The sequence below is a fragment of the Mus musculus genome, chromosome 3 (genome assembly GCF_000001635.26).
Source record: "Mus musculus strain C57BL/6J chromosome 3, GRCm38.p6 C57BL/6J".
Classification (NCBI taxonomy): Eukaryota; Metazoa; Chordata; class Mammalia; order Rodentia; family Muridae; genus Mus; species Mus musculus.
In genome coordinates, this window is record NC_000069.6 from 64,415,763 (window position 1) to 64,441,748 (window position 25,986).

The following is a 25,986-nucleotide window of genomic DNA, read 5'->3' on the forward strand; positions in this document are numbered from 1 at the left end:
GATTCCAAGTCTCCGAGTCTTCCTGTCTACTCGTTTCCAAACATTCCTCTTAACACCCTTAGAATAAAGTTCAGAGAATATTGTCAGAATAAAATTCAGTACACATTTTGGATCATGGAAAACATGTGGACCATTTGATCACATGGTTTTTCTCCAAACAACATTTTAAGGAACCAGGAGAAACCAATAAATAAATAAATAAATAAATAAATAAATAAATAAATAAATAGACCTTGATCGATAAGTTTTACTTGTAGTGCTGAAATTTATAACAAACTAAAATCACTGTATCAGATGTAGCTCAGGGTGTCTTGTGGAATATTTGTGGGCAGTAGTGTGAGCTCCCAGAGACTAAATCACCAACCAAAGAGAGAGCATGGCCTGGACCTAGGTTGCCTCCTTAGCAGCAGTGCAGCTTGGTTTTCAAGTGGGTCTGCCAACATCTGAAGTGGGGGCTGACCCTGAATCTGTCACCAGCCTCTTCACCCTGTTTCCCTAACTGAGCAACCTTGTGTGGATTCAGTGGGAAAGGATATGCCTAATCCTGCTATGACTTGATGTGCAGTTGTGGAAATGGGGTAGGGCAAAGGGACTGGGAGGGACCTGATAAAAAGATGACTGCTGGCATTCTTCCCCTTCTCTAAGAAGGGAGCAGGGAATGGGGAGAAGATCAGTGTGAGAGGCACTGGGAGGAGAAGCTGAGCATGATGTTGGGATGTAAAGTGAAGGAATAAATGCATTTTAAAAATCCTTGCTATACAAGTTTTATTTATAATATTAAGATTAATAATAAACTAAACGTGCTACATAGTAAACTTAGAACCAGCTATAATATAGACACATGCTGGGCTACAAGGGTCTTGTAGATCATATTCCTGAATGCATTCAATGATCCTGGCAAAATCCAAAACATTGCAAGCAAAAAAAAAAAAGAAAGAAAGAAAAAGAAAGAAAACAGACATCAAAGCAACACTTAAAATTACATTCCCAATTTCTATAATTAACCTGTATTTTCTACTTCTTCACCTCTCTAGTATCTGTAATGGGCAAAAAAAAAAAAGTAGTTACTGGGAGAAAGAAGTCAAATGAGGTGAGCTGTCCTCTTTCTCATGGTTTTACAGCCAGCCAGCTTTGTGTTTCCATATTCATGTCCAATTAAAATCAATGCTTACATAAAACACTAAAGGGCTATATTTTGGGCAAGTTTTTAATTTTCATATTTGTCTACATTATCTCATTGAATATGAGAACATGGCTTCTATTTCTACAATGTATAAAAATATTGTCATTAAAGAAAGTCCTTCCCATTTTAAAAACAGTTCTTTCACAAGTACTCTTCTTACTATAACACTAACATGTGTTTGTTTTTCACATGACATTGTTAGAATCATAAGTCACTTTGGCTACACTGCACTATGAAGTACATTAACTATCTCCACCAGATCCTCATTGAAAGATGTCTTAGCTGTTGGTAAGCATAGTCTTTCTCCCATTGACTCCAGAGTTTCCCAAAGAAACTCTGTTTATTTCTAACTTACTGGAGAACTAGGAGTCTGCCCTCATTTCCCCATCACTGGCTCAACCTTCATAAGTCACCCTGCAGTGACACTCTTGCCTTGACCAAGTGCTATCAGTGTGCCATTTGTCTCCAGAGTCTTCAACTTCCAATGCTCTGGGTCTTTTATAATCTTCCTTATATTTTCAAGGTATTGCTGACCAGTCTTAGTGAATAGCCTGATTCTTGGGGGCTTTCTCCCAACATGCTTTTCAGAGTTTGGATTCATCTAATAAAATGTCTCATTGGTTAGGGACCACTTCTCAGTGCTAATAACATGAGAATCTCTACTGAGCTTCTGGGCTCAGTCCAGAAACTTTCCAGAATGCCTCAGAATGATGCCTGGCCTCCCTTTCTTCCCAGAGGGCAGCTGTTTTGAGATAATTACTATTTCGTTGCCAAGGTTACCTCTTGGCAAATTATATTTACCACCCACAGTGACTTGTCCTAATTCTCAAAGGACATTGTATTCTAGAGACAATACAATTACTAAGACATAATATTCTAAGTTATATTGTTATTTTAAAATGGGTACTTTATACTTTAAAATGGTATCCTCATGACTTAATCTTTCTTGCATCATGAATTAGATTCAGATTGAGAAGGCTTCTGATTTCTGTAGTAGCATTTGGTATCCAGTTTGGGACCCTTCATAAAAATGGTCTATTTCTATCAGCAGAACAGGGATTTCATTCTTTAAATGCCATAGAAGTCAACAAAGGTCAAGAAAAGGTGACAAAGGGCCTCCTCTATACTCTCACTGGGAGGGGGTCTTGTGAAATGCACAACTGTGGAAGCTCAATGCATCATTTGCAAGCACACCACCTCAGGTGACTGTTTTGTTTTACCTTTTATAAATTATCAGACATACACTCCCATGGCAAATGCAAGCTAAGATAGGGACACAAAAGCCCATATACTCCTTTAGTCCCATAAAAAGAAAGGACATGGGTGAAATCTGTGAGGTCAGAATCTAGGTCTAGTCACTTCACTAGTTGAATCTTTCTTCCTCTCTTATGATCCTGACACTCCTCCATTTTTTACTATGAGTGCTATAAATTCTCTGGCTGAGGTGTACATCTTCCAGAGTCAAACTAAATGCCATACTACCAAGAATGCTGCCAAGTTAGCAGTGAGAAACTTGTGTTGTGTTTTGTTTTGCCTACCAAGGTGAGATTGTTTCTTTCAAAGAATTTAGATCTTAGGTTTAAGAATCGCTGACTCAGGCAAATGATGCTGTTGGACCCCTGGGGCCCAGGTGTAGAGAACATGAACCCCAGAAACACAGCTTGACTATAGATCACTGTAATAACAAGAGGTTTTGATTCCAGTGCAAGTGGGGTTGCTCAGCCTTGCAGGGAGTCTACACCAATTGTCTAAAATACAACAAATTTATACTTTTTTGGAGGGGCTCACACATCTATTTTATTATTGGCTAATAAAGCAACAGTATAACTTTAATTTGGCAGAAAACTTTGTCAGCAATTAGCAAGGTCGAAGCAGTTTGTAGTTTTCCTCAGAATTTAGACTGAGAAGGGGTAGGAAAGTCTTCTCAAGGAAGGTCATTTCTGACAGCTGTGGTCTCTATCACCACTACTCTGTCCCTGCAGATAAGGAAGTGGCCAGGTGGTCTTGAATTTGTTTACACTGGCAGGGAAAGGGAAAATTCTTTAAGCAGCAGGAGACAGGAGGAGATAGGGGAAGCAAGCTCTGCAAATAACTTTGCTATACCTCAGTTAAGCTAAAAACTAAATTTTTTCAATGCCATATGGATGTTGATAGAAGTAACCATGGTGTTTAATTGCATGTGAACACTCCTAGGTCTGAAATGTGACTATATGCTCCTCCATTGTCCCTTGTTCTGTTTCATCCTTGCAAATATGTAAGAACACTGGCAATAATCAGTCTGTCCTCTAATAATAGGAAGATATTCTGTCCAGACTTGTCTTTGCCAGTAAGAAAGGAGACTTTCCTCAACACAGGCAAAGAGTATTTAAAGTTTGTATGAATTTACAAAAAAGCTCATGACCATAGTTTTGGACTTTTCATTGTGTCCTGGATTTCCTGGATGTTTTGAGTTATGATTTTTCAACAGAGGAATGGATACAGAAAATGTGGTACATTTACACAATGGAGTACTACTCAGCTATTAAAAAGAATGAATTTATGAAATTCCTAGGCAAATGAATGGACCTATAGGGCATCATCCTGAGTGAGGTAACCCAATCACAAAAGAACTCACATGATATGTACTCACTGATCAGTGGATATTAGCCCAGAAACTTAGAATACCCAAGATACAAGATTCAATTACCAAAACACATGAAACTCAAGAAGAATGAAGAGGAAAGTGTGGACACTTTGCTCCTTCTTAGAATTGGGAACAAAACACCCATGGAAGGATTTACAGAAACAAAGATTGGAGCTGAGACAAAAGGATGGACCATCTAGAGACTGCCTGCCATATCCGGGGATCTATCCCATAATCAGCCTCCAAACACTGACACCATTGCACACACTAGCAATACTTTGCTGAAAGGACCCTGATATAGCTGTCTCTTTCGAGGCTATGCCGGGGCCTAGCAAACACAGAAGTGGATGCTCACAGTCAGCTATTGGATGGATCACAGGGCCCCAATGGAGGAGCTAGAGAAAGTACCCAAGGAGCTAAAGGGGTCTGCAACCCTATAGATGGAACAACAATATGAACTAACCAGTACCCCCTGGAGCTCATGTCTCTAGCTGTGTATGTATCAGATGACCTAGTTGGCCATCAGTGGAAAGAGAGGCCCATTGTTCTTGCAAACTTTATATGCCTCAGTACAGGGGAACACCAGGGCCAAGAAGTGGGAGGGGGGATGGGAGGGGGAAAGGGTTTGGGGGACTTTTGGGATAGCATTGGAAATGTAAATGAAGAAAATACCTAATTAAAAATAATAATAATAAAAAAACCTATGACATGGAAGTCAGACAACAGGAAAAAAAAGGCTCATGACCCATGTATCCTGATGATGATTGATATTGGGAATTCTGAGAAGACAGAGCATCATATCTGCCATGGTGAACTCATACTGGACCACAGACTTTGGTCAGCCACAGCTTATCAGACATTCCATGCACATCACATTTCCCAGAATAGTTGTTCAGGTTTTTGACCAGTTTGAATCTCAGTTAATGATGCAACACCAGGTAATTCTTGTACCATGACAGTACACGCATGGACATAGTAATCATTACCTTGTTTCCTAAGGAGAACTCTCTGAATCAATAGGGAAATCAACAATACACTTAGTTTCACATTTCCTAGGTGTTCTTTTTATTAAGGAAGATGTTGAGGTCAGGTTATCTCATGGTCTATGTCATTCCATGTTGTGTACAACAATGTTCTTTCAGAGTTTTCGTTGCCCCATGATACTTCTTATTGGAAGCAGATTTTCATTTTATTTGGCAGTGGAAAATGACTACATGCCTGGGTTGACATTGCTAGAAAAAAGGGTATGCCATTGTTTTCTTTGGAAATATGGATAACCTGAATCTACCCTTTTGCAATGCACTTCCTTAGGACAGAGGATCTTGCATCCTTGGGAGCCAAATCACCCCTTGAGGGGAAAGAATAGTACATAGGGATAATATCATGCTTGTGCCATTATTATGTGGTTTTACAGGGAAAGAGACCTTTGCTTCCTTTTAAAAGCAAGGCAGGAGCTTCATTATGAGGAATACTTATATTAAAAGAATGATGGCCACCATAGACAGGGTGTATCCTGCATAATTTCTAAGAACTTGACACAAACTATTGGCAGCTGGGAGGAGGAAATAACAATCAAAGAATTGCCTTCATCAGATTGTATTTGGCCACATCTTGCTGGTTAATTGATATAGGAGAACTCACCCCACCATAGAAGATGCCATCCTTATGCAAGTGGGTATGAGATGGTTAACATAGGTAGCTGAGCAATTCAGTGAGAGCAAGCCAGTAAGGGGCATTCCTGCCTGGTCTGTGATTTATTCTGTATCTTCATATTGATACACTGGCTTATCTCAGTGACAACTTCTTTTTTTATTACATATTTTATTCATTTACATTTCAAATGGTATCCACATAGCTCCCTATACCCTCCCCCCACCCTGCTCCCCAACCCACCCACTCCCACTTCCTGGCCCTGGCATTCTCCTGTGCTGGGGCACATGATCTTCTCAATACCAAGGGCCTCTCCTCCCATTGATGGTGACTAGGCCATCCTCTGGTACATATGCAACTAGAGACACAGCTCTGAGGGATACTGGTTAGTTCATATCGTTGTTCCTCCTATAGGGTTGTCAGTGACAACTTTTAACATGTAAGACAAACCCTTTTCTTTCATTTGCCCTTTGTCATTGTGTTTACTACTGCAGTAAAAAAACAAACTAGAACAGTACAACAGTATATTATGGACTAAATGAATCCTTTAATCTTACAGTGGCTCCATCTTTCCTCCTTCCTGCAGACACCCTTACCTCCTCTTATAGCCCAGTACTGTTTCTGTGTTTCAAATGCCAATACCAAAGTCATTCTTTGCCGGAAAATTCAGTACCCACTCCAAAGCTGAAAGTCCAGTAGGTCATACATATAGCATTGAGTATTAAATATCAAGATGGTGCCTAACTGGAAACTTTACTCTTACTGGTACTAGAAGGTACTCTGCACACCAAGCAGGGGAAAGGTATAGACAGCAATCCAGTTACAAACACTTCTATCTACAATGGTGACCTGCCTGCATGATATTGTAGTATAACAGTGGCACAAACATTTTGAGAGTAAGCAAGTACTCTATAGTGATATTTAGGGTCAATTCTATGAGGGGAAAATCAATCCTGACACTGCTTGGGTAGTCAAGAACCTGAGAGTAGATAAGGGAAGATCAACCATTCTGCTAAAGGAAAGTAGGTGTAAAATGATTTCTAATGAGACTCTGCTCTACCCATAGATCAATGTCTGACTCAGAAGATTCCCCCTGAAAGCTCATGGAAAGTCAGATAGTGACTCACAACTTGAAAATGTGCAGAGAGTGAGAGACTTTGGAACACACAGACCTACGTGAAAGGTTTTCATGAAATTCCTCCCCTTAGTGATATGGAAAGTATGTGGAAAATGAGGCCCCCAATTTGTAAGAGTCAGTGGGGATGGAAGATACCAGAGAAACAATGTGTTGATCATTTTTGAGTGCACATTGATAACTTCACAGGTGTCTTTACAGAGAGTAACAGCGAGGGCTGCTTCACAGGATATAACCAAAATGAGCAGGACTGTGTTGGGGTGGTCTCTCCAGCCACTAAGTTAAACCAAAGAAGTGACTCCTCAAGCTTCTAGTAAGCAGCTCAGCTAGCCCTCTGGCTGTAATTCTGTGGAGCCAAGTTACACTTATGGTTTTCAGACCAATAACAGAATAAGTAGATAGAAAGTAAATAGAAAGGTTTTCATAGTGGTAAACAGTGATGAATGGCAAATAAAATAAAATGTGTGTATAGGTCTGAAATAACCTGGAAATTCTAAAGTAGGGATAATTATAAATGTCTCCAAGAAATCATTTCTGATCAAACTCTTTTCTTACTGTTTCTTTGGTTTGTTTTGGTTTGTTTTGGTTTGTTTTGGTTTGGTTTGGTTTGGTTTGGTTTGGTTTGGTTTAGTCTTTTGACACAGGGTTTCTCTGTGTAGCCATGACCGTCCTGAAACTCATTCTGCAGCTCAGACTGGACTTAAAAACACTGCCTCTTCATAGCCTTACAGGAGACAGCTATATCAGGGTCCTTTCAGCAAAATCTTGCTAGTGTATGTGAGGCTATGCCCGGGCCTAGCAAACACAGAAGTGGATGCTCACAGTCAGCTATTGGATGGATCACAGGGCCCCCAATGGATGAGCTAGAGAAAGTACCCAAGGAGCTAAAGGGGTCTGCAACCCTACAGGTGGAACAACTTTATGAACTAACCAGTATCCCCCAGAGATTGTGTCTCTAGCTACATATGTATCAGAAGATGCCCTAGTTGGCCATCACTGGAAAGAGAGGCCCATTGTTCTTGCAATCTTTATATGCCTCAGAACAGAGGAATGCCAGGGCCAAGAAGTGGGAATGGGTGGGTAGGGGATTGGGGGAGGGAGGGTATGGGAACTTTTGGGATAGCAAATGAAGCCAGGAAGGGGATAAAAGTGAAAGTACAGAACTACCTTTTCTCAATAATCAGCTGAATATAAGTGTTTGTCCCTTCTAGCAATATACTTATGTTTCAGTTTTCATAGCTCTCTCCCCTGTCCCTCTCTCTCTCTCCCTCCCTCTCTCTTTCTCTGTCTCCCCCCTCTCCCTCTCCTTCTCCCTCTCCCTTCTCTTTCTGTGTGTGTGTATGTGTGTGTGTATGTATGTGTGTGTGTGTGTGTGTGTGTGTGTGTGTTTATGCACATATGTCTCTGTGTGCAATAGCTGAGTATTCACTTATTCCAAGACATTTCCCTGAGTGTATGGATACAAACCTTATAATCTTGCTTGGTGGAGCCTGAATTGGACCCTTTTTTGGGGGGAGCCTAGTGGGTTATTTATTGCTCTTCTTTTCATGTCCCACAATTTTGAATAGCTTTAACTTTAATTTTTAAAAAATAAATTTTAATGTGTTTTAAAGATACTTATTGAGGGTTTTCTTGTAGACAGTATCACTTGATGCAAAATACAGTCAATATCTCATTTCAGCTGTGGCAAGAGCTAGAAAATATTACTATTGCTATGTCAGAAAGGAGGCTACTTAAGCATGGAAGGATGAGCAGCTTGCCAAAAAACAAAGAGAGTCAGGAGCTGGCTCCCTTTAGGGGGCTGCGCTCCTCACCAGCTTGCCAAGTTGCTCCACTTAATCTTTCATTTGCTGGAGTGACATCACTTCTTCCTCTTCTTTGTCTTTGATGCTAAACTTCCACTTTTCCCTGAGAGCCAAGACTAAAAGACAATCTATTAACCATTCTTCTAGATAGGATTAATGCTGTCTGTCAATTTCTGTATTTATAATCTAGCTTCACCTCTCATGGGACCTGTTTTGTTTTGTAGATTTTCTGCCTAGATTTTTCTCAGAAGTAGTTTGTGAATAACTCTGTGATCCTTCTTGATACTATGTGTAGAGATTTGGGCACTAGAGACTTAAGAGTATTCTTTGACTTTATTTGAATAAGAGGTCCAAGTTGCTCCTGGTCCAAAGTTAGTGCCAATCAGAAGTGAGAAAGTTTTCAGCACAAGTAGTATTGTCTAAGGGATAATATGGACCAATCAAATGTATCTTTTGAAAGGTTATACCTGGGTTTAGGGACTCGTTTTCATTTTTTTTTTAATTTGAAAAGCAGACAAATTAATAATGAAATCACTGTTCCATAATACTGATTTATGTTCAAACAGGTGTCCCAACAGTGTAGAAACTGGGGAAGATTAATGTGAGGATGCTTGAAGACCTCAGAAGTGTTAATTATGTTTAGAATAATTGAACCAAATTCTGAAAGAACCTGTAACCCAGAGTAACTGATTTTGGGCTTAAGGTTTACTTTGTTGAATACTGTGGAAGAGCCTGGTTCCGTAACAAATACAGAGGTGGAGGCTTATAGTCAACCATTGGACTGAGACATGGTCCCCAATGGAGGACTTAAGGACTGAAGGAGCTGAAGGGGTTTGCAACCCATAGGAAGAAAATCAATATAACCAACCAGACCTCCCAGTGCTCCCAGCGGGAGAGGGAACACCAACCAAAGAGTACACATGGAGGATCCATGGCTCCAGCAGCATATGTAGCAGAGAATGGTCTTTTCAAACATCAGTAAGGAAAGAGACCCTTGGTCCTAGGAATGCTTGATGCCCCAGTGGAGGGGAATGACAGGTGCAGGTGTGTGGATGGGAGAGCACCCTCATAGAAGCAGGAAGAGGGGGAATGGGATAGGAGTTTTCCAGTGGAGAAACTTGGAAAGGAAATTACATGTGAAATATAAATGAATAAAATATCCCATAAAAAGATTAATATTTTCATTGCACATTTGACATGCCTCCTACATTAATGGCATAAAATATGATAACCAAATCCAAGTGTGTGTATCTCTGTGTGTGTGTGTTTATGTGTGTCTCTGTTTGTATTTGTATATGGGTTTGTGTGTGTGTGGTCTCTATAAATAAGTATCTATTCAGTTGTAATCTGAATAGCTAAATTACAGAAGCAAGGACATATTGGATATATGTTGTACCTTGAAAAAGCTTCTGGAATTGTTCAAACAGATTAAATAAGATCTGATGATTTCCTCACCACAGGCAGAAGGATAGGAAATCTCCAGGATTAAGAAGTTCAGCAGGGAATTCTACCAAGTACAGCAGGTACTGCTGACACCAGAAAATAGAGAACATTCATATCTCTTTTTTTAAACAAATTTTTATTAGATATTTTCTTCATTTACAATTCAGATGCTATCTCAAAAGTCCCTTATACCCTCTGCCCGCCCTGCTCTCCAGCCCACCTACTCCAGCTTCCTGGCCCTTGCATTTCCTTGTATTGAAGCATATAATATTTGGAAGACCAAGGGCCTCTCCTACCAATGATGGCCAGTTTGGCCATCTTCTGCTACATATGCAGCTAGAGAAATGAGCTCAGGGGGTACTGGTTAGTTCATACTGATGTTCCTCTATAGGGAAACAAACCCCTCCACCTCCTTGGGTACTTTCTCTAGCTCCTCCATTGGGGGCCCTGTATTCCATCCAATAGATGACTGTGAGCATCCACTTCTGTATCTGCCAGGCACTGGCATAGCCTCACAAGAGACAGCTATATCAGGGTCCCTTCAGCAAAATCTCGTTGACATATGCAACAGTGTCTGCATATGGTGGTTGATTAAGGTATGGATCCCCAGGTGGGGCAGTCTCTGCATGATCCTTCCTTCCATCTCAGCTCTGAACTTTGTCTCTATAACTCCTTCCATGGGTATTTTGTTCCCCATTCTAAGAAGGAATGAAGAAGTAAGGAAGATACTCTGGTCTTCCTTCTTCTTGAGTTTCAAGGCATCTCCTGTGGGGGCATGCTTGGTGATTACATATGTACGGACTGAAAGGCATTAGCAATGAGGAGCCAGAAATGCACTTGAAATCAGATTGTAATGTAGGAGTCTATAAAGTGATGCTGGTTTTTATCATACTTGTCCCATTTCATACAGTCTGAGATTCCCCATCAGAAAATGCTACCATCTCTGGTGGATAAAACTTCTTATCTCAATAAAAGCAGTAAAAAATATCTCTTACAGGTATGTCCAGAGTTGATTTTAGATTCTGTCAAGGTGAGAACATTAACCATGATAAAGCCTCTGAGGTCATAAGGCAGATTGAGGAAACAGAATAGGCAGATAGAAAACAGCTTCATCCTCAGTAGCTGCCTGGAAGGACCCATCCAGTAAAGGACCTTGGCCAGGGGCATACACAGAGGGTTAGCATGAGATGCTCTTCTGTGATGACCTAAGACCTACAGCATATTTGTTCCAGCAGTTACTCTATGGAAACATATGTGGCTTATACCAACTTTTATATTGTGACTTTTGTATCTGAATTTGTTTTCCAAAAGTGTCAGAGGATAATAACAATCTTCTGAAAATATTCAAAGCTGTATCTCACAAAGACTTTTACAGACATGGCTAGTGATTTTATCTTAATGGTAATGTACTCTGCTTTTGGATACTCCAAACACATTTTGTTCTCAATGGTTGTCAATGTGGAGGAGAATGAAAGTTGAGAAGGGAGCAGAAATTATTCCCACTTCTTCAAAAAAAAAAAAAAAAACCCCAATGGGAAAAATACTTGAATGATATGAAAAACCTTTTCAAAATTCCCTCCATTTTGACTTAACCTCTGATTTTTTTCCAGTTTCTGTCTCTATCTACCTTCCCTATCTGATGTATATACTGTGCTTGCTGACCCCACTCTCTTGGAAAGGCAGTGTTTCCCCCCAAAGACTCCTCCCACCCTCATCCACCCTAGCTGCTCTGTCAATACCAAAACTTTCATCCACATTTTCCTTAGAAATATTGCATCAGTGCCTTGCAAAGAGAGTGGTTGGCCCTATTGTAACTTTTCTCAATCTTTTAAAATACGGAGCACCAATACCTTTTGTGCAAGGTATATTTTAAGTGATAAGGTCATAAAGATAGACTGATAGATGAATAGATAAAGTTAAGTGAGTTTCACAAAATATTTCCAAATTACAGTGATAGTATCAGCAAATGAGAGAAGACTGCTACAGTATAATGCAGAAAATGTCCAGACATATATAAAAAGGCAGAATCCTATAAGAGCATTAAAAAATAATAACAAAAGGTTGCCACTGCTGTCATTTATGATTCTAGAAGCTCTAAGAAAGTAGAACACTGTATCATCTCTGCCTTCTCTCATGTTTCTAATCCTTCCTGTCCCTTAGGAATATGTTCATCATATGACCCGCAAAGCCTTCTTTGGCACTGGATCATTTTGTCTCTTGTATACATTAATATTTTCATAGCCATATCACACCTAGAGGAATTTTCAGTTTATTGTTTATTACGCTAAAATATTATAAGAGACAGGAGGTGGAAGGACAGTGCCTTTTCTTTGAACATTTCCTGTGCATGATACCAAATCTGGTACACACTAAGCTTTCAAGGATTCATATGTGCATGGTTGCATATTACTAGACTATTAAAGTGTGAGCAATGTAGAACTGAGTTTAATGGTTACTTTTTACCAAATGTGACAAAAAATAAAGTCACTTAACAGAAAATAAAATCACTTGTAAGAGAGAACTTTGAAGAATTGCTTTAAGCAAATTGGCATGTGAGCATAGCTATGGGGCATTTTCTTGATTAATGTAAGATGGTCAAGCCTACTATGGGTGGTGGCATGCTGGGCATCTGGTCCTGGGTTGTATAAGAAAGCAAGCTGAGAAAGGTATTGGAAGCAAGCCAGTAAGCAGAGTTCCTTTGTAGCCACTATAACACTTCCTTCTGTGAGTTCCTGCCATGATTTTCCTCAATGATGGAGTGTGACCAGTGAACTGTCAGGTGAAATAAATCCTGTCAAGCCAAAGATGCCTTTGGTCACTGTTTTCTAACAATAGAGAAGCAAACTAGGAAATAAGTAAATGACAGGCGTGTAGAAGTGCAGCTGGGTTGTGTGAAATGGTTTTTGTCCAGCGCTATCATCTTGCCAGCGAAAATGCACACAGAACACCAGGATCCTTCTGCAGCAAAGCTTCATTGCATCTTGATGAGGAAGACTCAGAGCCCCAAGAAGGCCCTGCTTAAATACACCTTTGTGTAGCGTGTCCACACCCGATTGACTGCTTGCTCATTACCTCATGCTTATGCCCCAGGAGGGGTGGTGACTTGGTGCGAACATACTCTTGCACATGTGCACACAGCTTGTTAACTAGAAAGAGGTCAGGCTGGCACAGTGGAAGCTGGTGCCACCTTGTAATGTTGAATGCTATTGCTGCTCTCCACATCTCCCCCTTTTAGTTTTATTAGAGCTCAAGTCCCTCTTTAATGGATGAAGATAGAGGTCGAATCCCTAGTAAGACAAAAATAGAGCGCCATGTACAGAACAAGGTCCTTAGGCTTTTTTTCCCAGGGTCGTTCTGACCTACACTCATGCCGTTTTCCTAGGGGAGGGACACTTGGACACTCAACCCTCATGCAATTCGACACTTCTTCTAAGAGTACTCGAATCTCTGAGCAACTCCTATGCGGTGCTTAGCCCAACAATCGATAAGAGTCAAAGACCTACTCACTCGTCCCTGTGCAATGAGTCTAGCCTCTAGGGGTGCAAGAGCTGAGTAGTCTAGTACTTGCGAGGTCACTTTAGCATGGATAACCAGATTTCAGGGGAGGTGCCTTGCTCTATAGCAGCAAGTGCTTGAGCAATCACTACCTTGTCACATCTCTGTTGAGCTCTGAGTTTGCAGACCAACCAAAGCATGAACACTAAGCCACAACATAAGGCTGCGCCAAACAAAACTACTCCTACCTATTCTTTAAAATAAGAAAAATGCAGAGGTAAGCCAAGAGGTGAAGTCCACTCTGGTTCCATTAAGGTTCAGGATCTGTATCTGCAGCTTCGTCTGCAACCTTTTCAGCTCCTGCAACCAGTTCCCCTTCAGATAATTCGATAAATATGTACTTTTAATAAAAGAATTATTAATATACCTAACAGGAGTAATGCACATATGCAGAGTTGATGCCACACAACTCATTTGTGTGACATCCATCATCTGTTCCATGTTATGTTGTAAAATATCTACTCTTTGATTCACTAACATTAATCCTGAGGCAACATGAGAATCTGCCCTTTGCAGGATAAGTAATGCCTCAGACGTTTTTTCTGCTATCTGATTTATGGTGTCAGCAGTATTAACTTGATTGGCCATAGCAATTCCTGCGGTAACCGCTGACGTGGTGGACACTGCAATAGCAGTAACAATGGCAGGTGTGATTCTAAAATCTCTCTTCTGCCGAACAAGACTCATGATTGGGAAGTTCTCTAGATCTGCCTCAACAGGCACAGGGACAAATGTTGGTAAATGTACACTAAGGCTAAGAAATTAGTTCTATTCTAGCATTGCGTCAAAGAACAAGTGACATTTGTACAATCTAACCATTCTGTATTATTTTGAAATTCAGCCAATATAAAGAAAAATGGAGGATTGACACAGACTTCTACTGGAGATGTAGTCATATTTCTGATAACTCTATTAGATGTCACATTATCCAAATGAGTAGAGATATTGGAAAGTGTGGCAGAAACATTCAATACCTCATGAAAGGTTTCAGTCAGCAATTCAAAGGCTGACAAACTGGTACTAGCACCTGCCTCATTACTTGAAATCCATTGATAATATGGCCAAATATTTTCTTTCCCTGTAGCATCTCCTTTATCAGTCATTACAGCAAAATCTAATGGAGGTGACAAAACAAAACCCTTTGCTATTTCTTTCCAAGGAAAAATTTTTTGATTGACAAGGATGACACTAAGGCATGCTGCATATAGCAGTAGCATTGCCAACATGCTATCGTGATAATAGTCACATTTCCCTTTATCATAATAGTGGTGATGTTTATAGGTGAAGTTACATTATTTCCAACATCACCTGATCCTGATTGTGCTCCTTGAACAACTTACGTTAAAGCATTAAATAACACTCCAGAGCTCACTTTATTTTGGTAAATGGAATCTGCCCAATTAGAGATAATCTTTTTCTTTAAAAATATACAGGGTGTAAAAGGTTTATCCACATTATGCACAAAGCATAGTGTATAATTTAAATGAAAACTTGTACTATTATACACTCGTGGCTCTTGAGGAGTTTGTCCTGCACAAGGTGCATCCAAAAACATTGAGTTGCAAAAAAAACAAAAGCATGGTAGAAGAATTGGAATGTACCGGTAAAGGTACTGGCCATGATCTTACTATGGCCCACAAAGGCATACTTATCCCGGTCTCAATCATCAGGAGTAAGAATAACAGGATCATCTTGCTCTTTCACGGTCCTTGTCAGTTGCGTCGGAACCCAAAGTGGATTATCTTCACCCTGCAGAAAAACACAAATAGCTCCCCGGGATCTGATTAATATGGGATCCGGGTCATACCATTTATTACCAAGGACATTTTTCCACTTGACCATTTCATTGGGCCTATCAGGTTCAGAATGATGTTGATCAGCTGCAGAGTGACCCTACTCATCAAGATTTAGGAAATTAAGGGTAAAGAGTGCCATGGAAACAGCTACTCTTGGTACTGGGGGTGGCACATCATCAATTCCCCTTTTTTGTTTTATTAAATAGGATTTGATGGTGTGATGGGCACGTTCCACAATGCCTTGGCCTTGTGGATTATAGGGCAATCCAGTAATATGTTTCAGTTGCATTTGTTTGCAAAATTGACTAAATTTAGAAGTATATGCAGGACCATTGTCTGTCTTCAGCACTAGGGGCTTGCCCCATGCAACCCAAGCCTCTAAGCAGTGAGGTATGACATGAACTGCTTTTTCCCCTGTCAAGGGAGAGGCATATAAGACACCAAAGCTGGTATTGATGGACACATGTACATACTGTAATTTACCAATAGCTGGGATATGCATCACATCCATCTGCCAAACATCTAGGGGTCGCAATCCATGAGGATTAATGCCCACAGAAGGTGCATTAATAAATTCTACACATTTACCACACTGTAGGACAATATCTCGAGCTTCTGTTCGTGTGAGCTTAAACTTCTGTCGCAGTGTAGAAGCATGGACATGATAAAGTTGATGAAAATTCTTAGCACCTTCTATAGAACTTTGTGATAGGAAAACCATATCTCTGGTGGCTGAATCAGCAATTGCATTTCCCTTAACCATAGGTTCAGGTAAAGATGTATGTGCTCTAATACGTTGAAAATAGAAGGGATGCTCACACATCAAAATACAATCTTGTATTTTCATCAAAATTTCAGATACTGAACTAGACTTCTTAAAATTTCCGGCAGTCTCGAATGCTAATACAGCATTAACTACATAAACAGAATCAGTGATAATATTTATGGGTATAAGGAACCTTTTAAAAACTTCTAAAACCACCAAACATTCCACCAATTGAGGGGCTCCTGGTGTAAATTGCAACCTTACAGCTTTTTTCATTAATCACATAACTTCCAATTCCTGTTTTGGATCCATCTGTATAAATATCAATAGCTCCCTTTATAGGGGTATTAGCCATCACCTTTGGAAAAATCACTGGATGCAATAGCATAAAATGTAATAAAGGATGTTTAGGATAATGATTATTTGTTAAACCAGAATAAGCACATCTAAGAATGGCCCATTCATCTATAGTAGCACACAATATTTGTATTTGTGCAGCAGTATATGGGCTCATTTATACAATTCAACTGTGCCTTTTGGATAGCTGTTTCTACCTTCCTAAGAGTTTCAGAAGCCTCAGGTATTAGTTGTCTCAATGAGGTAATATGCGATTCTCCTTCTAAAATTTGAAATAAAGGTTTTAATTCTGAAGTAGGGATCCTTAAATAAGGTCTAATCCAATTTATATCTCCTAATAATTTTTTGAAAATCATTCAATGTCTTTAAATGATCTTTTCTTATACTAATCTTTTGTAGGGAAACACATCGTGAAGTAATAGTGGCTCCTAAAAAATGACTAACATTAGAGTGCCGTACCTTTTCTGGTGCAATAATAAAGCCATTATTTTTTAAAGTTTCATTAAGCAAGCCATAAGCTGCTTTTAACTTCTCAGAGGGTAAAGGTCACTGAGGCACGGCACGGAATGGGCAAAGGCTCCTCAGTGGCCCCTAGAAAAAACCCAGCCCCTTCCTATCTGCTTTTTCTGTGGCTTTAACTGGAGAAACTCTACCTTGTAAATTGTTTCCAAGACCTAGTCCAGGTATATATCCCATTCTTTTTATCATTTCCTTGCTTTTCTGAGAGTAATCATCAGTCAGTATAAAGTTGAAAAAGCCCTGTCCTTCCTTCTTATGCAAACTAGGAAGAACCAACAATTGAGCAATGCAATCTCCAAGAGAAATGGCCATAATACCTCAGGGTGCAGAACACATAATCTTAACTTGTCCCTCATAATCTGAGTCTATACCTCCGGGATGTATTACCAATCCTTTCAAAGCAGAAGAGGACCTACCCAACTACTAGTAGGCCTACTCTATCCTTTGGTAAGGGACCTCTAAAATCTGAGGGAATAGGTTGCCACCCCATTTGTGGTGTAAGAATTACTCTGGAGTTGGCACAGATGTCCAATCCTGCTGAACCCGGAGTGGCTCTCCTTGGTCTTTGGGTTGCCTCATGGACACTGTGGTCTGAAGTGCCCCACACATTTGGGGGTTCTGGGGACGGGGGCCCCTCACTCCGTTTTTTGGCTGTTGCACTTTAAACTGAGGTATTGGCCTTCCTTTTACAACTCTGGTTGATCTGCATTCATTTACCCAATGTCTTCCTTTCCCACATTTTGAGCAAATTCCTGGTAATTTCTTTTTAAACCTATTCTTTCCATCCTTTGTACACTGCTTTTGCACATGACCTGTTTTCTTGTGTTTGTTCATGTTATTTAGAATGACTCCAACCCGAGTTCCTAATTTTAAGCTAACTTTCTGTTACAAGCAAAAGGCTGCCTGCCCCTTTAAGAGCTCCATTTGCAATTGGCCCTCAGCAGGGCTTTTTCAGCTGTACCTGACTCCCAGCCACAGTGCTTATATCACTTTCTGCTGTGCAAATTGAGACTGCTTTTTAAATAAGTTAAAGGATGGACAGCCAGCAGATAAAGTTTTAACCAATTATATTTTTCAACATGAAACACAGAACAACAATCATTCAAACAACAAAACAAAAACAAACGTGAATTGACAGACATATGGACAATTTGGTGCACCAAAAACAGATAATAGACAGGGAACAGAATTTGGTGTCTCAAAGGGACCCAGATATCTTACCAGAGCTAAGAATATCTCCATAGGAGACAGAGAGGAAGCAGGACGTCTCCCATTTTCCTTCTGTCCCTAGGAGAGCTCTGAAATAGCTTATTTTCATTCTTTTTTTTTCCCATTCTGACTCCTCTCTCACTATCTCTCTCCTTAACTTTTCCCAACTAGGTAGCGTCAGCGACCCAGTGGGGGAAAACCAAGGAGTGAGTCTATTTAAGAACCCTCTCAGTGTACTTTCATCTGGATGGTACCTCTCCTTCTCATAGTGAGCTGCCTCATCCTCTAAATCTTCCCTTTCTGAGGGACTGAGCCCAGTATTTGAATCTGAGTTATTGAGTCCCAGAGCCTCAAGTTCTTTTACTGGATAAAGGCAGTAAGTCCTCTAGGGGGACTCCTTCCCCTTCTCTTTTCTCTTCTCCCCCTTATCTTTCCTTCCTTTTCTCTCTCCCTTCTCCTTTTTCTCTCCCAGGGCGTCCTTTCCCTTTTCTCTCTCTTCCTCGGATCCAGAATCCTTGGAAGGGCCTTGTTTCTTAGGTATACCTTTTTTTCTTTGAGCTCCCAATCTTTTACCCCACTCTGTTTCTGACATGCTGTCTTGAACCTCCTCCAGCACTCCCTGTCCTGCCTTTACCGCCAGGCGGCATTTCTCATCTTCCAAGCATGATTTAATAAGTTTCCAAAGTGGCACAGTCCCAGCCTTCAGCTTCCCATTCTGCCTTTCCCTAGCCAAATCTCCCCTCAACTTGTCCCATGAAGCGAGGGTTAATGATCCGGAGCATGCATACCAAGGCGTTATAGGATCTATCTCCTTAACAAAGCACTCCAAGGTTTTTGTAGAAACTTTTAGCTCACACTGCTTTAAGAAACATGGCAGCGCTGTGATCACTGAATGAGAAGTTACCATACTGCTCCTTTATTTACAGGAGAGGCTTAAATATAGGAGAGGCACCGCGGATGAAACCAGAAGAAAAAGAATGAGCACTAATCTTCTCTCCAATGCCCAGTGCAATGGCCAAGCAAGTTCTTTCCTAGAGCAAGAAATTTCACACACAACCCCTCCAATTCTGTGGTTCTTTTATAAGAAAACATGTTTACATAGTATGTTTGGCCAAAGAGAAAATACCTTTTAATGCTGCAAGACATATTTTAGTATTTGATAAATCATTAATTACACATAATAAAATAACACTATGGATTAGGCTTTCATTATTACAAGAATATATATTCAAGTATAATTAGCCTCTTTTATGACAATATACATGTACTTAATCGTCAAGTGGTAACTTGACTCAATTTTAGATAAAAATCACACTCTAAGACTATAAAGTTGCACAAGAAAACAATTTCATTCATACAGGAGTATAACTGACATTTTGTTGTAGAGCCCATTGTTAGAGGTAGAAGTGAGAAAGACATGTATCAGATGAGACAGTTTTACTGCATTGTTCTGTGAGGAGTCTTTGATATTAAACAGAAAGATTTCTGGAATACTCTATTTATGGACTATAAGTTCAATTATTAATCACTCAGAAAAGAAATGATTATTGAGATATTCTGAGTTTATAACCAAATGAATTTCTTAGACCTAAGCCAGCTCCTGCCTTATTTTTAACCTCAAGACAGACAACTGAGGATGCTACAGCTGTATGCCTGACTAAAACATAAAGGCTCCCAGATTTTCACTTATTTGTTATTCTATACTTAAAATTTTATCCTCTTTCCCAAAGTATATCTATGTGAATGAAGCATCAAATAAAAAATGAAATTAAGAAACATCCAAAGAAATCAATTTCCCTGTTCTTCAAACTATTGAACAGATTCTCATCTACTGATTATAAGTGCTGTGATGCAGAGGACTGGGGCAGTACTGGGAAACAGGGAAGTGAACAGATGTTTGTCCAGAAAACACTAGAGTACATTTTGACTCCAACAAATATGAGACTTTTTACTTTTGTACTTTTGAGACTTGATGTCCTTTGATATAAACTCATTTAAATTGTAGGAAGCTCATTCTTTTTACCTGTTTTGAACTGATCATTCTGTAAAAATCAGTAAATAAGTTCCCAAGTTACTCTGCTAAGTTATGCAAACTTATTTCATGTTTTGCTCTGACATTCCTGGATAAATATGTCCAATTTGGTTAACTGAGATTGACAAACATTATTGAAGTCTCTCAAAGTCAGGGGACTCTCTGTTCCTCTTGGCATTCTCAACTAAGATACTCACTTGTAGTTTTGATTGATCAGTTTTTCCACAAATTGTATTTTTTACCAGATTTATCTAGCTAGCTAGCTGGCTATCTATCTATCTATCTATCTATCTATCTATCTATCTATCTATCTACTTACCTACTCGGTGTGTAATCTATAAATCAGGTATAAACTATCTATCTACAAACTATCTACATTTATATGCCATTTATCTAGAAGAATATGAAAGTGAAAATATTTTATAACATTTCAACAGTGGAAATTAAATTCTACTTAATTAACTCTGCATAATGACAGGACACAATCGCTGATTTCCCCCCAAAATATAATATCATATTACCTGTTCTCTTAAAAATATTAACTTTCTTTGAATTGAAGGTTTTTACTACAGAATATACTTAACTGCTATGCTGTCATCTCAAATACTCATGTTTTTGTTTTTTCAGAGGAATGTTTTCAAAAAGACACTTTCCAACTTATTCTTCTCTAGGAATTATCACGGCAAACAACATGCCTTGGGAAAAAATTCCTTTTGCTGCTATGAGTTAAAGAAGAAATTAATTTTTAGAATTATGTTCCTGAGCATTTTCTTACTATTTCAGATAAGTTGTATCTGCCATATTCTAGACTCCAGTACCCAATGAAAAGTTTCCAGTATTAATTTTAACATAATGATGTCATATTATATCCTTGCCAAGTAAGTATTTAGTAGACTAAGATTTTATTCACTGTGGTAAGACTACATTATGGAAGTCCAAATCCCCAATTATTCCAGAGCATCAGCAGCAACTTCAGAATCAGGTGAAAAGGAAGGTTGAGCCAGATGATCATTGGCATTTGCATGTTTTATGGAGCTCAGAGCTCTGCTCATCCAGAAGAATGGACACCGTGTTGTTGTTAAGCTCACTGCTCACAGAAGCTGAGCTCAGCTGGAAGCTCCTGTCAGCAGGGGGACTCTTCTACGAAGTTTCTTCACTGTACATATGTGTCCTCAGCAAAATAATGAAGCACTTGGGAAGAAATAGACAGTCTAACAATCCATAGTTAGATGCCAAAATGGCAAATATTTCCACAGCCACTTTGAATTTGCCATTGGTGCTCAAGTAAGCAGGGACAAAAAAAGATCCAGACATTTGAAAAAGACCAGCATCCCCAAAGTGAAAAATTTCCCTTCATAATAGTTTTCTGGCACCTGGTGAGCCACAAAAGTTGTAAGGAAACAGCAGAGCCAGAAGGTCTTCAAACCCAAATATGTAACACAGAAATTCTATAGACCCTTCATTGCATTCAAAGATGATCTTTACATTTTGAGGTTCAATGTTCTTGAAGATCCTCAGAAGCTCCAACGCCAAGTAAGCTGTGCATACATCAATCTCCTCTACAACACAGATCAACACAATGAGTTTTCAAAAAATGGTATGCGTAGATATAAGACAGGTTTTGGATATGGAAATTCTGTAGGCAAAGTAGAGTGAAATAATCTTTCTAAGAATGGAAGACAGACAAAGACAAAAGTCCAGTACCAGAGTGATCTGGAGGACCATGCAGGACCAGTTGCATGGCTTGCTTATGAACAGCATAGTTGACAGCACTGTGATAACCAGAGATATCTGAATGAGGAAGTTCAGTTCCCGATCACTGGCTTTCACCAATGGAATGTGCCTATTTATTACATATACAATAGTTACTGCCAAAACCGCAAGCACCCAAAAGATGGACAGGATAACAAGGTAGAACCCCAGGGCCTTCTCATAAGCAAGGACTTCCACAAGCTTTGTCACACACTTGTTCTTCTCTTCATTGGACGAGTCATCTTTATTGCATTGACCACAGTCCCTTTAGCCTATTGAAAACACACACACACACACACACACACACACACACACACACACACACAGAATTCACTTCAAAGGAAGCAGTTGTCACTTTCTACTATGAGAAATCTGAGGGCAGTTAAAGACATGAACAATGTTTAGTGGAATCTGCTATTAAATAGATATAATGTCTTATATTTAATAGTGAACATGGCTTTGATGCCTACAGATGTTCTTATAGATTGAGAGTTGTTTTTAGTTTGAGAGTTATTTTTTGTTTCACAGTAAATGTTTAATCTATTTGAATTACTAATAATGAAAAGGTGACCATCTCTGGTTTCCCTGACACATACCCATCAGCACATAGGATGCAATCAAAGCAGCATCTGGGCTTTCCTGAGCGAATCCCCTTCAGGGTCCCTGGAGGACATACTTTGGTACAGAATGAATCTGGAAGGTAGGAAAGACAAAGACATTGCAAATAACAAATCCTTGAGACTTTGCCACTTGTGAAATGGAGAAAGTTCTAGTTTGTATTTGCATGGAGATGTATATTATATTTATAAAAGCAATGATCCCAGGACACTAAGCAAAGAAAGCAAACAAGGTATGGTAATATAGAGGATGAAGAAAGAACTTCTGCCAAAGAACAGTCTTGTGATTGACTCTAGAAATGCTGAACTAACTCTAATGACAATTCTTTGTCATCTTAGTGATCAAGATCTAACTAATACGACATGAGATGCTATGGATGAGATAGTTTTGCTCAATCTGTTTCTGGTTTGATGAGACCTATGACCACAATAATCATCTTCAGCTCCTGAAAGATATTTCTTTCATCAAAGACATCTGAAAGTATTTTTATTATACTTAGACATCAATCTAAAATGGCTGGCAGAGAGGAAGAAAAATAAATAATATGTTATATAAAAAGTATGAAGGTAAAATATAATATAGAGAAGGCATAACTTGGAATGTTTTCTTGCTAACCACATTTAGAATTTCAATAGTAACCACAGGCCTTTTTGTATTTTTCACTCTACATGTATGTGTACCTTGAACTCCAGAATAAACTAGTCATGTAAATATTAACCTGGAGAGATAATTATTTATAAGACCTTCAAAACTATGTTTTGTGAGCCAGGCATAGTGAAAACTTGAGCTCCATAGTGAGACCTCATCTCAAAAAACAACAAAAACAATTTTTTTTTGTAGAAAAACATTTTTATTTATTTTATTTTTTTATATATTTTTTATTATGTATTTTCCTCAATTACATTTCCAATGCTATCCCCAAAAGTCCCCCATCCCTTCCTCCCCCCCCCCCACTTCCCTACCCACCCATTCCCATTTTTTGTCCCTGGCTATCCCCTGTACTGGGGCATATAATGTTTGCCTGACCAATGGGCCTCTCTTTCCATTGATGGCCAACTAGGCCATCTTTTGATACATATGCAGCTAGAGTCAAGAGCTCTGGGGTACTGGTTAGTTCATAATGTTGTTCCACCTATAGGGTTGCAGATCTCTTTAGCTCCTTGGATACTTTCTCTAGCTCCTCCATTGGGGGCCCTGTGATCCATTCAATAGTTGACTGTGAGCATCCATTTCTGTGTTTGCTAGGCCCCAGCCTAGTCTCAAAAGAGACAGCTATATCACAGTCCTTGCAACAAAGGCTTGCTAGTGTATGCCATGGTGTCATCGTTTGGAGGCTAATTATGGGATGGATTCCAGGATATGGCAGTCTCTAGATGGTCCATCCTTTTGTCTCAGCTCCAAACTTTGTCTCTGTAACTCCTTCCATGGGTGATTGTTTCCAATTCTAAGAAGGAGCAAAGTGTCCACACTTTGGTCTTAGTTCTTCTTCAGTTTCATGTGTTTTGCATCTTGTACCTTATATCTCGCTATACTAAGTTTCTGGGCTAATATCCACTTATCAGTGAGTACATTTCATTTGAGTTCTTTTGTGCTTGGGTTCTTTATTGCATCTTGATGAGGAAGACTCAGAGCCCCAAGAAGGCGCTGCTTAAATACACCTTTGTGTAGCATGTTCGCACCCGATTGACTGCTTGCTCATTACCTCATGCTTAAGCCCCAGGATGGGAGGTGACTTGGTGCGAACATACTCTTGCACATGCGCACACAGCTTGTTAACTAGAAAGAGGTCGGGCTGGCACAGCGGAAGCCATCGCCACCTTGTAATGGCGAATGCTATTGCGGCTCTCCACAGTTTTGGTATAAAGAGGGAAGCTGATGAAAACAGGAAGCAGTTTGGAGAGTCTTTAATGTCTGGCTATGTCAACTCATGTTTCCATTGATGATAGAGAGCCATCTGGAGGTGAGAAGCAGAGAAGAAATGAAACTAGAGCTGTTTCAAGCAGTGTCATCTGAGATGTACACCTTCTGTTAGGCAATTTGATTTTTATTGGCAACTTTCTTTCAAGAAATAACTACCATAGAATTAGACAAAAAGATTAAGTAACGCAAATTTAGTCTTCTTAAGTATTTAATTAACTCAAACAAAACAAAGCAACATAAAACAAAAAGTCTATCCTGCTTATATTTGGTCAGCCCTACGAAAGATGTTTTGTAATTTTGTTTGTCATGTGACTAATCTTCACACTACTTTTCAAAACAACAACCACATAATTTTGATGCAATGCACTGAAATTAATTCTAATCTTCTCTCCAATGCCCAGTGCAATGTCCAAGCAAGTTCTTTCTTAGAGCAAGAAATTTCACACACAACCCCTACAATTCTGTGGTTCTTTTATAAGAAAACATGTTTACATAGTATGTTTTGCCAAAGAGAAAATATCTTTTAATGCTGCAAGACATATTTTAGTATTTGATAAATCATTAGTTACACATAATAAAATAACACTATGGATTAGGCTTTCATTTTTACAAGAATATATATTCAAGTATAATTAGCCTCTTTTATGGCAATATACATGTACTTAATCATCAAGTGGTAACTTGACTCAATTATAGAGAAAAATCACACTCTAAGACTATAAAGTTGCACAAGAAGTCAATTTCGTTCATATAGAAGTATAACTGACATTTTGTCGTAGAGCCCATTGTTAGTTAGAGGTAGAAGTGAGAAAAACATTTATCAGATGAGACAGTTTTACTGCATTGTTCTGTGAGGAGTCTTTGATATTAAACAGAAAGATTTCTGGAATACTCTATTTATAGACTATAAGTTCAATTATTAATCACTCAGAAAAGAAATGATTATTGAGATATTCTGAGTTTATAACCAAATGAATTTCTTAGACCTAAGCCAGCTCCTGCCTTATTTTTAACCTCAAGACAGACAACTGAGGATGCTACAGCTGTATGCCTGACTAAAACATAAAGGCTCCCAGATTTTCACTTATTTGTTATTCTATACTTAAAATTTTATCCTCTTTCCCAAAGTATATCTATGTGAATGAAGCATCAAATAAAAAATGAAATTAAGAAACATCCAAAGAAATCAATTTCCTTGTTCTTCAAACTATTGAACAGATTCTCATCTACTGATTATAAGTGCTGTGATGCAGAGGACTGGGGCAGTACTGGGGGACAGGGAAGTGAACAGATGTTTGTCCAGAAAACACTAGAGTACATTTTGAGTCCAAAAAATATGGGACTTTTTACTTTTGTACTTTTGAGACTTGATGTCCTTTGATATAAACTCATTTAAATTGTAGGAAGCTCATTCTTTTTACCTGTTTTGAACTGATCATTCTGTAAAAATCAGTAAATAAGTTCCCAAGTTACTCTGCTAAGTTATGCAAACTTATTTCATGTTTTGCTCTGACATTCCTGGATAAATATGTCCAATTTGGTTAACTGAGATTGACAAACATTATTGAAGTCTCTCAAAGTCAGGGGACTCTCTGTTCCTCTTGGCATTCTCAACTAAGATAC

General features: G+C 39.1%; 1 pseudogene; it reads right to left on the bottom strand.

Annotated features, from left to right (window-relative positions):
- Vmn2r-ps6 (vomeronasal 2, receptor, pseudogene 6) lies at nt 21,214-22,522 on the bottom strand (annotated as a pseudogene).